General features: G+C 34.5%; 1 pseudogene; it reads left to right on the top strand.

The window, feature by feature from the left end:
• Positions 1 to 11731: 11731 nt before the first annotated feature.
• LOC136219677 (BTB/POZ and TAZ domain-containing protein 3-like) lies at positions 11732 to 15945 on the top strand (annotated as a pseudogene).

Genomic DNA, 15945 nt, shown 5'->3' with positions numbered 1-15945 from the left:
CTGTTCATCAAATTATAATAATGATGAAATAAACATTAACCAGTTTTTATTTAATTTCATCTTGTGTATTAATTTTTTTTGCTACAAAAATGATATTGTCTATTATTTTAATTATTATTATTATATTTAAAATGGTACTTTCTATATATAAGATAGGGAAAGAAAATAGATAAGGTAATTTTGTTTTAATATGGATATTATTTCATATGGTATTACCATTAGTATGCAACCTAAAAGTTATGCTGCAACCTAGAAAGTTATCATTGAGACCAAATACACAAATAAGCATATACACAAAGAAGCATATCTACCAACTTATATCTCTCCCTCAAATTCACAATATAATAGCTTAAGGAGAAACTCATGCCCTAAGACAGTGATCCAACACAATACGAGATTTGTTGGAGATAAAAGAAGAATATACAAAATGAAAGAAAGATAGAAGGAAGCTTTTCTTAATTTTATTTCTTTTTAATTTATGCTTCTTCATCTTTTAGCCTATACAAGATTACTATTTATAGTACATGAAAATGTAACTATTACAAACTTAATAAATAACATTTAATAACTCTTAATCACTAATTAAAGAGTCTAACTTAACATCATATAACTGCTTATAAGTTATTCTAAAGCTTAATAACAATCAACTTAAAAACTATTAATTATTAATTTATTATTTCAACACAACCCCTTCAATTTATAATTTTTTTTTTATCATTTACCAACAACATCTCTTAATCTGTTGACATCTTCAAACTTCATGATCATTGACCTCTTCACTCTAGCCGCCATCATCCTTATTATTATCTCCATCCTTTCCTTCCAACTTCATTGTAATTGAAGTCTTCACTCTGGCTTCTATCATCTCCGTTATTATTTCCATCATTTTCTTCTTTCTTATCATCATCGTCGTTTTCCTCATCATCATCATCGCCATCTTCCGCATTATCATCATCATCACTACCATCAACATCACTATTATCACTGTGTACTTGTATTTTGGATTTTGGATGAGGCACATAACTCCTAATGCACCTTCTAAGTGAACTTACACAATATTACTCATGCCAATGTCCTCGAGTTCTTTCACTCTTTCCTTTCTCTTTGACAATTCTTCTTTGAAAAATGTCTCCTTCAATTCCTTCATTGTTGTACTTGGATTGGAGTTTTCTATTTAATTCTGATAAATATTGTCAATTTTATGTGGAAATGTGTTTACCCCTTCTGTTTTGTTTGATTCAGGGATTGTAAATTTATTAATGTTGGTGTTTGTGTGTAGTTTGTTTTTAGCTTAATTGTTTGGACTATCTTTCTTCTAAAATCTTTTTTATCATGAATTTGACACATAGTGCATTATGCATAGTATGCATTGTCAATGATAGAGTTAAAGGGCGTTTGAAGGTTACAAGAGCATTTGGTACAAGATTTCTCATTACAAGAGCATTTGGAGCAGGATTTCTCAAACAAGTATTTGTTAAACTTCCTTTACGGGATATTTCTTGTCTAAATTTGGTACACAATGAGAAGAATACTATTTGTTGTAGTAATGTTTTGAATCTATTGCTTTGTTTGATGACAATTGTATTACTTACATTAGCTGTTATGTTAGTTCAATATCACAATATTACAACGTTTGAAACCAGTAACTAGGTATGATTAATTATCCAGAAATACAACTTATATAATTGTTAGTTTCCAATATTTAAATTGTTACATATATACATAATGTTATAAAATACATTATTCTTTGAAAACAACTATGCATTCTTTTTGTCAAATAATTATCTTATTCCTGAATTGAACTTTCATAGGAAGATCAAGAAAGAAAAGCGAATAAAATGAAGATTACGTCGTGGAAATTTTACCTTATTATAAGGTAACATATTTTTTCTTGTGTATATAAATTTGTTGGTTTGTGAATATAGCTTATGTATTGTAAATCATGAATTTATCAAATTGACATATTTTTTTTTTATTTTTTATTTTTTTAATTATTGGATTGTTTTTATAGGTTATTCAAACAAGGAAAACCTCGAGAACTGAGTTTTGTAAAGGATCAAGTATATATATGAACTTGTTAATGTACTTTATCCATTTTGTCAATATAACTTTTTTTGTATGTCACAATTTCCCACTATATTACTAGTTTGATGAAACTATATTACTAGTTTGGAATGGGATGTAACTTTTCATTTTTATCGAATAATGGATAAGAATTTTTCTATATTTTATAATGATAAGTTATACATTTAGTTATGTATAAGTTTTTACAGTGTATTTCCCTATAAAATTTATATGCACTACAATGACGAGTTAAAATTGCCAATAAATAGAAATATTTTGTGGCAAATTATCAGTAAAAGTTTATCAAATTTTTTTCCACTAAACCTTGTAATAGTGAATTAGAATTCCCCATAAGAAATGAAAATAAAAGTTACAATGGAACTAAACATATATGCCACAAATAGGTATTATTTATTGGGGGGAGCAAAGTCGTCACAAAATGTATATCTACTATGGCGGAAAATAGGCCACAAAATATATGTTTTTGTTGCAAAATTGTACACCACAAAAGATATAAGTATTATATTGAAAAAGTTTGCCACAAAAAACATATGTTTTGAGGCGGAAAAATACGCCACAATTCATATATCTTTTGTGGCGTGGATCTATTTTGTGGCGAATAATGTTTCCCCAATAAATACATCCTTTTTGTGGCGGGATAGTTTTTTGCCACTCTAGAGTACGATGATGGTAGTTCAAGTTAATAGTTAAGGCCCAATAATAGATCTTATATTAATCTCTAACATTTTTTTATAGACAAGCATCTTGGGTTTGAAAATTCCACATTTTTTGGACGAGTGTTGATAACAATGTGTGGCGGAGCACTTATTGCACGTGAATTAAGCAGTCAACGGAGAGGCAGTAGCCTTGGATCCCGCAGGAGGCCTGGTAGGGGACGTAAAATTCATAGAGGCATGAGTTGTAGGCTGCAAATCACGTGTCGATTCATTAAAAGTCTAATTAGTCATTAAAAGTTATTAATGAGCAGAAGTTTCTCCTTAAGAAAGCCCTTCTTACTAAAAGTAATGAGCGGAATAATTCCGCTCATTATTAACTTACAATGGGTGGACATTTACTCTTACTAAAAACTATATATAATGATTAAAAATACGTTCGTAAGAAATGATTATAAATATATGATCTCCATTTCATCCCATGTTCACAATACTTTATACTAAATTATAAATGTATAATCTTCATTATTAACTTATAATGAGAAGACATTTACTCTCACTAAAAACTATGTATAATGATTAAAAATACATTCATTAGAAATATTTATAATGAAAAAAAAAATACACTCATTATAAGTATTTATAATGATTATAAATGTATAATCATCATTTCATCCAATGTTCACAATACTTTTTACAAAATGAAAAGCAAATCAAAATTAGGAACCCGAACCATAGTTGCAAATTGTAAATCAGTTTGAGTTCATCAATGAAAACAAAAGTATGCTTTGGCCCTGACAATGATTGGACACAACCATTTCTCATTGGGTCTAACCTACTTCCAATAGCCTCTAATCTTCTTTCGAGGTTACGATTTTCTTCTTCATTCTCTTGGAGTTTAGCATCCCTCTCTTGGATTTTAGCCTCAAGCTCCTTTTCATAACTAGATGTTGATCCTTTCAATTGCTTTCACTTTATTCCACCTCCATAACCAACATGGTTGTGGGACTATGGTCCAAATCATACGTAGATCAACTCTATCATAGAAAGTGATGGGTCAGATTGTAAGATCTTCACCATTTCATCCTATAAAGGATGCAATGGATTGCATGTGGTATTAGAAATAACATACAATAAAATAAATTTTAGCAAATTAGAAACTTTTACATATTTGTGTGGTTTCTTGGTCTTGTAATTTCTATATTTTGTACAAAATCTCAAGGAAAAAACTATCGAGATTAATCAGATTTGTATTTTTCTATTTAATATTTTCTTTGTTAATAAACCAATTATTAAATAAATTTAAATTGAAGTTTAAAATGATTTAATATAGAAAACAAGTATATTTGTAACATATATCCTTAAAAAGATGTAAACAACAATATTTCAATATATATATATATATATATATATATATATATATATATATATATTATACTTGAGACAATTACAAAAACACCCTTAGAGAGTAATTACAGATATACCCTTATATTATTATATATTTACAAAACTATTAGCCTAAATGGAGTAATCAAAAGAAAATAAGAATAAAATCTCGATTTCGTGAGCTGAGGCGGGACGAGACCGTCCATGAAGCCATTTTTCTAAACATATTGATTTCCTATTCTAGGTTCAAACAATATTAATAATTATTGATTGTTTCCTTTTTAATTTGCTTCTTTCCTTATTAAATCCTTATTGTGCAATCCCATATGATGTTTGTATATTGTTTGATAGTTGTAATTAGGGGTTAAGAAAATCAATACAATAAAATCTCTATATAGGAATACGTTTGGTACCCGAATAACTAAATATAGTTTGGTAATAGAGGTTATTACTAAGTTGGGACCGCTTTTTTATAATAAAATAGAGGTTATTTCTATATAGAGATTTTATTGTATTGATTTTCTTAACCCCTAATTACAACTATCAAATAATTAAGTTAATATCCTTAATTGGTAATTTACCAAAACTAACTATAGATACCTTAGAAATGGAAATGAATTCATTCCATAAAATATACTAGCTAATTGGTTATCTGTTATCGTAGAAATGGTAGCAGAAAACGAAGTAATTGCTGATTAAATATATGATTTGTTTTATTTCCATAATTCGAAAACATTGCCCACTAATTACGCTTTATATGTTATATATATAGACCAAGCACTAAACCTATCTCCACCATTCTCAAAACATGCCCAGCATCATGAAATTTCTTGCAATCATAATACTTTTTTCATTTCATTTTTTGGTATAATTATTGCTCAAACATCAACATTCTATGATGTTATGACCCGGTCTGAAACAATATGTAAGTACATATTACTTATATATTTTAATTTCGTTACTGTTGTTGGAGTCTCTGTAGTTGATGAGATGTTAATTTTGTCTAAGTTCCTAGGTGACTAACATCATTTCTCCTACTCTAAGTTGACTATATATACCTCTCTTTACAGAACAAAATACTCAGAGATACATATTTCGCTATGGATAAAATAGGTTAAAAATTACAGTTTCATTACAAAAAAAACAGGCTTTTAACAACACTTCTAACGAAATTTCTTTAGGGTGCTAAGCATTAGGATACATAAGCCTTTTCACATATTTCGTCTCTGATGCCATATCGGTTATAGATTCTGAATATTTGTGAAATTATTGTCGCAACAAGTATTACTGATTTCATTTTATTTCTCGATGGAGTCCGAGTGACCCTATCCCTCCGTCCACAAGCCTTAGGCACCCATGCAATTTTTGTTTGAATTAAGTTATATATGTATCGTTGGGGCGTTCCCTACTCAGCGACGCGCTGCACTTCCTAGACCCGGGTGTAGTGATAAATGTGCAAGGGTTGCTAGGTCGTCGCCCCGAAGCGGCGCGCCACCCCAGGACCCGGGGGTGGTGTCAAATATGCAAGGGTTGCGGGTAAATAAGCTAGTCCACGGTAATGGTAGGGGTAGGGGTAAGGGTAGTAGGTTACGCTTTGGGACATGGAACATAGGTTCTTTGACAGGAAGATTAGCTGAAATTGTAGATGTTATGAAGAGGAGGAGAATAAATATATTATGCCTACAAGAAACCAAGTGGGTTGGAGCCAAGGCTAGAGAGATAGCTCCTTGGGGTTATAAGCTTTGGTACTCAGGAAAGGATAAGGTTAGAAATGGAGTAGGTATTCTTATTGATAGGGAGTATATTGATGATGTAGTAGCGGTGTCTAGGAAGAGCGATAGAATTATGAGTGTTAAGCTAGTGATAGGGGATGAGGTTGTGAATGTCATTAGTGCATATGCGCCACAAATAGGATTAGATGTGTCTATAAGACAAGCTTTTTGGGATGACTTAGAGGAAGTGGTGCAACAGGTTCCTAGGGATGAAAAAATGGTACTAGGGGGTGATCTCAATGGACACGTGGGTTCTAGGCGAGATGGGTTTGAGAGTGTTCATGGAGGGTATGGTTTTGGAGATAAGAATGAAGCAGGAAATGATATTTTGGAATTCGCATCAGCCTATGACTTGAGTATCATGAACACATGGTTTATGAAGAGAACATCCCACTTAGTGACTTATCGGAGTGGCGGTAATGCGAGCCAAATTGACTTCTTCTTAGTAAGGAGTGCTTGGAGAAAGAGTTATATTGATTGTAAGGTGATCCCTGGTGAGAGTACGACAACCCAACATAGAGTAGTGGTGATAGATTTTCGAAGTAGGAAATGTATAAGAAAACAAACACCTCAAGTAGAGACTAAGATTAAGTGGTGGAAATTGCAAGGGGAGAATCAACAAAAATTTGTGGATGAGATGACCAAAAAAGATATTTGGACTTGCAATATGGATTCAGATATAGATTCGATATGGAATAAGATGGAGCAGAGTATAAGGGAAGTAGCGAAGGAAGTTCTAGGGGAATCTAAAGGTAGCATGCCACTGGGTAAGGACACATCTTGGTGGACAGAAGAAGTACGACAAGCAGTAAAGAGTAAGAGAGAATCCTATAAACTATTGGGGAAATGTAGGAGTGACGAGAACTACGAAAAATACAAAGAGGCTAAAAGGGAAGTAAAGAAGGTCATACGAGATGCTAGAGCAAAGGTGAATCGGGATCTGTATACAAGATTGGATACGAAAGAAGGGGAAAGAGACATATATAGAATTGCTCGGATGAGAGATAGGAAGACGCGAGATCTCGGAAAAGTTAAATGTGTGAAGGATGTGGACCAGAAAGTCCTAGTTGGAGATAAGGATATCAAGGAACGATGGAGGTCCTATTTTGATGACTTATTTAATGGAGATCGCCAACAAGATGTTGGAGATATAAGTATCCATCACGATATGATAAATCACGAATGCCTGCGGAGAATTCAAAAGGGTGAAGTCAAAATGGCATTAAGTAAGATGAAGTTGAAGAAAGCAGTAGGACCTGATGGCATCCCTATTGAGATTTGGAGATGTTTGGGAGAAAGAGGAATCGAATGGTTGAACCAAGTCAGATGGCCTCTATTTTTTTTTTCTTTTTTTAACTCCTTTCCTAATGTTTTGTTTGGGAAATCTAACTCACTACACACAATATATATGATATGTGTGATGCCGACACCTAAGATAGAGAGAATTACGACAACTAGAATAATAAAAAGAGGTTATGGAAGTAACTCTCCTGATAAGGAGAGGAAAGACCTCGGGCATTGAATCTCTGGCCTTAACCTGCCTACCAGTCTTGATCTCTTGCAAGAACAAAGGGAAGCACTATAAAACTATTTAAGCATGCCATTGGAAGAAATTATTAACTTGGATGCTCTCACAGCGATGCTGAAAAGGTCATCTCTACTCTGGCTCAACACTTCCCTGACTTACGCGAAAGAATCATCCTTAGAAAACAAGCATCACGGATGGTTATGGTTGAGCTCAAGCGAAGCACCCTGAGCTTCAAAGTTAAGTATACGATGGGAGTAGCAGAGGGTTGAGAGTCTTCGTATCCTTCCCTTTTCTCTGATTCGCGAGTTACGTCTTCCCGAACAAGTGGTGGATGGGAGGGACGTTTAGCAGGAATTCAAGCCATGCAGGGTACGCAGAACTTCTCCTTTCTCTATGCAATTCTGCAACTCCTCTTGACACATTTGATGTATTCCCTTTGGGAAGACTATCTTATTATTCACATTTTCCGAGTCAAGAAGTAACTCGACTTCTAAGGAGAGATTTCTTACACCGACGTTCTTCAACAAAATTTGGAGAAACAATAAGATGCCATCAGAATGGAGGAAAAGTACCTTAATCCCTTTGTATAAGAACAAAGGCGATGTCCAAGATTGTGCCAACTATCGGGGAATCAAATTAATGAGTCACACTATGAAACTTTGGGAGCGAGTGATCGAACAAAGGTTAAGGAGGACGGTGAAGATCTCGGAAAACCAGTTTGGCTTTATGCCGGGAAGATCAACTATGGAAGCCATCCATCTAATGAGACAATTAATGGAGCACTATCGAAATAAGAAGAAAGACTTGCATATGGTTTTCATTGACTTGGAGAAAGCATATGATAAGGTACCAAGGGAAGTACTTTGGTGGGCCTTGATAAGGAAAGGCATTTCGCGGAAATATATTGACATCATAAAGGACATGTATGAGGGAGTATGCACGAGTGTACGTACTAGTGTTGGGAAGACTGAAGAGTTTCCTATTACGATTGGAGTGCATCAAGGTTCCGCACTAAGCCCATTTCTTTTTGCCATCGTTATGGATGAACTAACAAGTTCACTTCAAGATGGTATACCATGGTGCATGCTGTTTGCAGATGATATCGTGTTGGTTGATGAGACGAAAGAAGGAGTGGAGAGGAAGTTGGAACTATGGAGACAAACTCTAGAATCTAGAGGCTTTAAGTTGAGTCGAAGTAAGACAGAATATTTGGAGTGTAAGTTTAGCGGCCGTAGGAGTAGGGAGGCAGGGACAATCACCCTAGATGGGAGAGTTGTTCAGGCCTCGGATTGCTTCCGGTATTTAGGATCTATTATCCAAACGGATGGAGAAGTAGATGGAGATGTTGCTCATAGGATTAAAGCTGGTTGGTCGAAGTGGAACAGTGCTACGGGTTTCCTTTGTGATCCCGGCATGCCTAATAGATTGAAGGGAAAATTCTACCGGACGGCAATTAGACCAGCATTGTTATATGGTACGGAGTGTTGGGCATTGAAACACTGCCATATCCATAAGATGTTGGTGGCGGAGATGCGTATGTTGAGATGGTTGTGTGGTCATACGAGAAAGGACCGGGTGCGTAATGAAATAATTAGGACAAAAGTAGGGGTCACATCTATTGAGAATAAAATGAGAGAAAACCGACTAAGGTGGTTTGGCCATGTGAGACGTAGAGCGCTTGATCCGCCGGTTAGGAGAACCGAAGAGTGGCAAAGGGATGTAGTGGTGAGGGGTAGGGGAAGACCTAAGCAAACTTGGAGGAGGGTGATCGAGAGTGATATGAGTTTACTGGGAATTGAGGAAAATATGGTAGTGGATAGGACGGATTGGAGGGAGCGAATCTGTGTCGCTGACACGACTTGACTTTCACGGTTTTATATGATGGTTCATGTTAGCCGATCCCGAATCATTTCGGGACTAAGGCTTTGTTGTTGTTGTTGTTGTTGTTGTTGTAATTTATATATGCAACACCGTTAAAGTTTTCATATCTCTACCATTTTATTAGGTCCACCCACTCCTAAGCTCAGTGCAAACCATTAGATGAGGATTTAAAATTGAATTCATAAGGGTTAAATTTTGACAGAGTGAGAATCGAACCTCAAACCTGACAAGCAGAGATTGATGACATATATTTCTGTCGTAATGATTTTCCTTCCATTTTGATTGTGAGTACACAAAGATCTCTTCAAAGTTCCTCCATGTAACGTAGCGGAGGAATCTGGGATTTTGATCTTCAATGGCGAAGAAGATGAATTCTATGAAAACATTGACCCACCCCAATTGGTGGACTTAACTCACCAGATTTCTACTAACCTGGAGATGATCTTTCTAGGTTCTGTTTGAGAGTTAGGTCAGTTTTTCTTATTCAAAATTTTGTTTGGTCTCCTACTCGTCTGGTCAACCATGTTGGAATTATTCAAGGTGGACCGGTAATTGAAACACACAGCCACTTCAAATTTAAACAGTAATAAAATTAAAATTGTATGGAAACATATTTAGCATAAAACCATCATTTTAGAGTTTTTCTTATGATAATAAAAATGATAATTGTGTCAAATGCATAACCGTTGAAGATCATAAACTCAGATTCGTCAATGTTTTCATAGAATTCATCTTCTTTGCCACTCAATATCAAAAACTCTATATGAGCTTGTGGGTATGGAGATCTCTTCAAACACACCACTTTTCAACAATGGTGGAATTTGTGGAGCCTGATTTGAGATAATGTGTGCAAATTGGCCCACAATGGTGCATACACAAAAAAACTGTATAATTTTTAATTTTTTTCCTATTCTGATTTCTACTTATGTTGATATGCTAAATTAGTTTCTCCTTTATTTGCACTAATAGGTGATTAGTTATGGAAACGGACACAAGCACCATAAATGTTATTTTCTAAGGTTTGGATCGGTCTTATGATTACAGATGCCCTATATGCTTAGGTGAATATGAAACAGATGAAGTACTCAAGAAAATACATGCTTGTGGTCACACATTCCACAAGGAGTGCATTGATCGATCATTCTAGAGTTTTTGGTATGATAATAAAAATGATAATGTTGACAAATGCATAGTTATAAGGACCAAACCTGACCTTAATCTATAAATATTAATTCCAACATGGTTGACCAGAAGAGTAAGAGAACAAACAACATTTTGAATAATAAGAAAAACTGATGAATTAAACAGAACCAGGAAAGATCAAATCCAGGTTGGTAGAGATCTGGTGGTTTGAGATCCAGGAACTTGGGGGCATCAATGTTTTCATACAATTCATACTTTTAGCTGTTGAAGATCAAAAACTCAGATTGGTCAATGTTTTCATAGAATCCATCTTCTTTGCCATTCAATATAAAAAACTCAGACTCGTCTATTACATGGAGGAAGACATAATCAGAGAGAAGACAGAGAGAGAGATTGGAAGTGAAATTAAGAGAATGGTGAAAAGAATAAGGATATGAGCTTGTGGGTATTTAGATCTCTTCAAATAGAGCACTTTTCAACAATGGTGGAATTTGTGGAGCCTGATTTAACAATCATGTCAAAACATTTCAGACCCCTAAACCCGAACCTTGAAAATAAAGACAAATAAAATTGTGCATGTCTTTTTCAGGCTTACCTATAAAGTGGAACCTTGCAAGCTTCTAGCTCATTGCATATACTGGAATGCAGTTCAAGACGGTGCAACATACGTTTGCAGTGAACACATCCACCAGGAACCCGAGTCTTGCAATTCGAGTAATGTCGTAGTAAATTCTCAAGTCCTTTACAAGCAGGAAATGTGCACTTGATCTACAAACCTCTCAGCACTTTGTCACATGGACCAATTGTCCTCCACCATCCATGCCTATGCGAAGGAGGGCCTTCATTGTCACGTTGAGTTGCACGTACACCTTTTTCTCTTCGATTCTCCTCAACCTCTCTTCTTCTCTCTGAATGAATGCAAAAGATAACAGTTCCTAAAGTTGAATACATTTGTGGAACACATCATAATATCAAGAAATACATGACATGATATAATTAATATAAGTTGCTTTATTTTCCAAAGGAACTTACATAATCTGCTTCAACTATAAAATTTTAGAAGCTCTTGTTCAAGGTCAGGATTAGAGCTCAGTCGACGATATAGATTTAAAATCCTTCATAATCATACGAAAACAAATCAAGGAGAGCGGTGGAGAATCACATGCCCTTGGTAACTGAAGCACATCTACTTCATTTTCTTTGTCAATCCAAGTGTGCTCTAGAAAGTGTACACAAATCTTTTTGAGTGATTGAATTGAATATGATTGCGACAAAATTAGTAAATGAAAAACAAACTTCTTCATATCTTCTTCCTCAAAGTTTCTTTTATATGCAAATGCAACTTTGAGAAAGAAGATATGAAGAAGTTTGTTCTTCATTTACTAGTTTTGTTTTGTCGCACTCATATTCAATCCAATCATTCAAAAGGATTTGTGTACATTTTCTGGAGTAGTTGGCTTGACGAAGAAAATGAAGTAGATATGCTTCAGTTACCAAAGGCCTGTTATTCACCACGGCTCTCCTTGTTTTGTGTTGGTATGATTGTGAAGGATTTCAAAACTATATCATCGACTGATGGATGGAAAGTTACAAGACACTCTAATCCTGACCTTGAACAAGAGCTTTTGATATTTGTAGTTGAAGCAGATTATGTAAGTTTCTTTAGAAAATAAAGAAACTTATTATAAAATGAAATATTTTAGATAATGTATTGAAACCATTCATCTTTTGGTTATACTATTCTCGTAATATTAATTATCTCATGTCATGTATTTCTTGATATTATGATCTGCCTCATACATGTATTCAACTTAAGGAACAATTATATCTTGCATTCATTCAGAGAGAAGAAGAGAGATTGAGGAGAATCGAAGAGAAAAAGGTGTACGTGTAACTCAACGTGACAATGGAGGCCCTCTTTCACATATGGAGGGATAGGTGCAGCACAATTGGTCCCTATGACAAAGTGCTGAGAGGTTAGCTGATCAAGTGCAAATTTCCTGGTTGTAAAGGACTTGAGAATTTTCTACGACATTACTCGAATTTCAAGACTCGGGTTCCTAGTCGATGTGTTCACTGCAAACATATATGTCACTTTCTTGAACTACATTCCAATATATGCAGTGAGCCAGAATCTTGCAAGGTTCCACTTTGTTGGTAAGCCTGAAAAAGACATACACAATTTTATTTGTCTTTGTTTTCAAGGTTCGAGGAAAAAATGCCTATTACAAAGCCTCCTTAAGCTTACATATATTCTAAGTATTAAGATTAAGAAATCATTTCAACATAATTTAAAAACTTTTGGCATATTATTAATCATGTCTCCAGTCCTAATTAATATCTTCTTAATGGTATTTACATATCCTAATAATGTGAGCCTCTCAAAATTATTTGACTAAGGTATAGGTTAGCTATGCCTATAATGCATTAACCGAACTAAAAAATCTTTTAATGATATTATCACCGAAATTAAAGCAGAAATTACCACTATGCCAAAACCCCCTTCAGATGATGGTTAAAAATCTTCGTCCTGTGAGATATAAAACTGTCACGGCGCTCATTGTCGTCTGTTGCACCTTTAGACGATGGTTAGGTTCTGTCATGTTACGACATGACACATGATATTAGCCTATTTGCGTACTATCATCTTACTCTTATTACGATGCAGCTTGTTTATTACTACCGTCACCTTTAATATCATCACATGACATACTAATAATTAAAACCGTCAAGTTGACGGGTGGGAAATTGGCATATTCAATTTGGGATGACAGTTCGTATAATAATTTCTGCCGTTATAACTTGTTTTAGATGGCATAAGTCTTAATCAATCATGTCAAAGGATTTATTTTCAGATGACATATTCGTTTATTTTAATGTCTTTTTATTGTTGTTTAGATGATATTTTTTAAAATTAAAATGTCACTTTTTGCCTTCTTCGTATGAATTTCTGATTTTTACCTGAATAATGAAACATACTCAAATATGAACATGAAATTCTGTATATCAATGGTTTTAATTTTATTAGAGACCAATACTCATAATCTGTTTACATTTGTACACATATATTTCTGAATTAAAACTAAAAAAAAATAACCAATACACATATCCAAATTCTGAAACAAATCGATCTTGATGTATCTCCATATCTTGGAGTCATTATTAGGCCTATAATCCCAAAGTATTGATATCTGCAAAACCCAAAGCAGGTCATTAATACACTAGCATTACACAAAACCCTAAAGGCACTAATTAAAGACATTTCCCCTTTCACGACCTTTCACTTAGCCACCACTATCATATCACTATAAATAAGAAGCATCACAATCGTTCAGTGTCCATACATTCAACCTAGAAAACTTATATTGTACAATGAATCACCGTGTGCTTGTTCAGCAACAGGTAATTGATGAGATGGAGAAATTGTACATGGAGAGCCCAGGGTGGGTTCTGGCCATCGATGGTATGTCAATCCAAAATTTGTTCTTTAACTCTTCCTGGTTTCTTCTGTCTACTTGTAATGATTCTTCTTATCTTGGATGATAACAGGGCCTCTAGATGATTTCTTCAAATGGTCAAAATAAAAGGCCCCTAATACACCCCATATGAAAGGGGTGTATTTGAAATTACAATCAGCTACCCTCCGGATTTCCCAAACAGACCTCCAATAATAATATTAACTTATCTCATTAAGATATATGAACCTACATGACACTGTATACACATACACTAATCAATGTTGTTGAGTGATTTTCGCAACTGCACGACTTTCGCTTGTAGTAATAAAAAGATATCGATCCCACATGGAACGTTTTGATAAATAAAAAACTTATTATTTTGATAAAATTTGTTTTCTCGAAGTTAATAGGAAAATCGTTAATTGGTTTAAATGGATATAGATTCTGATTCTAATTCTGTCAATAGTTTAGATTACAATTTATAGAAATTATGTTTAGGTTAAAGTAGAATTCAAGACTTCTTTACACAAAGAAACAAAACAACTTATAATTGATCTGATTATTAATGTGTAACAATTTATCGATTAATTCAACTTGTTAGGCTTTGAACTGCAAACAATCTTTCCTTGACCGGTCTAAGACTGAAAACCTTAATCAAATTTGATGTTTTATATTCGATCAGTGGAGTTCGTGCAAATAACCAAATATAAATCCTAATTTGCTTAGGTGTTCAAGAAAGTTTTCATGGAAATAAGACCAAATTTATTACTTTAAGAATATCGCTAGATCAGACTTAAAATAATAACTGTAGAAATGAATTGCATTGAAAAGACAATTCATTAATTTGTTATGAAACGTCACAGGTTAACAAAGAAGACGACGCTTGGATATCATTTTAACTAATTGAGTTTCGGATTGTCAATCCTTTCCTCAACTTCGTAGGCTTGTCAGACCCTGGGCACTTTCTATACTGGTTCCTCTCGCTGAATCCTCGGAATAGAACCTACTCGGTCTCTACCAAAGTGCAGACTTGACTTAGAACAATACTCGAACTTTAAACGATAATATCTGTGTCTTGTATCTAACTAATTGAACAACTTGTACAACAAGTGTGCTTTTACAAAATCAAAACTAAAGATCTCTAACTCTCTTGAAAGCTGAAATGCATCCTCTATTTATAGTTGTTGATGAGTTGTGTTGAAGGGACGAGTCTGTTGGTGAAGAGTCGTTTATATCCGGATGAATAAACATGTCGTTTTGGATTAAAAACATGTAAAGTCTGTCTTGCAAAGTTGCTGTTTCTGTAGAGATTTAGGAAATCTCATGTCTTTGGATTGAAGGAGAAAGTGCATGAAGTCGCGTTACTGTGCCTGAAAACGCATGTCGCAACCGAGATATTGGGAATCTCAGTCGCGATAAAGACTTTTGTCTCTTCCTTAAGTTGATTCCCACGTCTCCGGTGCGGCCTCTGAATCTCGTACGCTTCTTTTACTTGTAAATTTGATTTCTCTCTCGTTTTTACTCTGTTTTAGCTCGTATTTGGATTTTTCCAAATAATTTAGTACCTTGCTTAATAGAAACAGATACAGACGTAAAATCGTTCTAAAAGAATATAATTAACATGATTTAAACATGAAACTGACATAATTATGTATGTTATTTTAGGTATATTTTGGACTTATCAAATGTCTCCTCTTATTCTCAATTTCGCTTCTGGAATAAGATCTATCATCTTAACGTGGCTCCTCAGGGGATGATTTATCTTCCCCGTCTCCTTACTTATCCTCCCTTTCCTACTGCCACGGTATAGATATGCCACCATTTATTTATTTCATTTGATAAACACTTAATCATGTTTGTATCTAATTATTCTATGCATTTTGTAGCTGTTGTGGCACATATATGATCTACTACTACAGCCCCACATTGAGGCACCATTTCTTGGGCAAGAAGCAGTTGCTGAGCAATACCTCAGCAACAGGGAAGAGTATGATGTGCTCGCCTGGAGATGGACTCGGGAGTATGCAATGTGGATATGA

This window comes from Euphorbia lathyris, chromosome 1, assembly GCF_963576675.1.
Source record: "Euphorbia lathyris chromosome 1, ddEupLath1.1, whole genome shotgun sequence".
NCBI lineage: Eukaryota > Viridiplantae > Streptophyta > Magnoliopsida > Malpighiales > Euphorbiaceae > Euphorbia > Euphorbia lathyris.
Note: the sequence above shows the minus strand (reverse complement) of the source record. Positions and strands in the feature narration are given on the sequence as shown.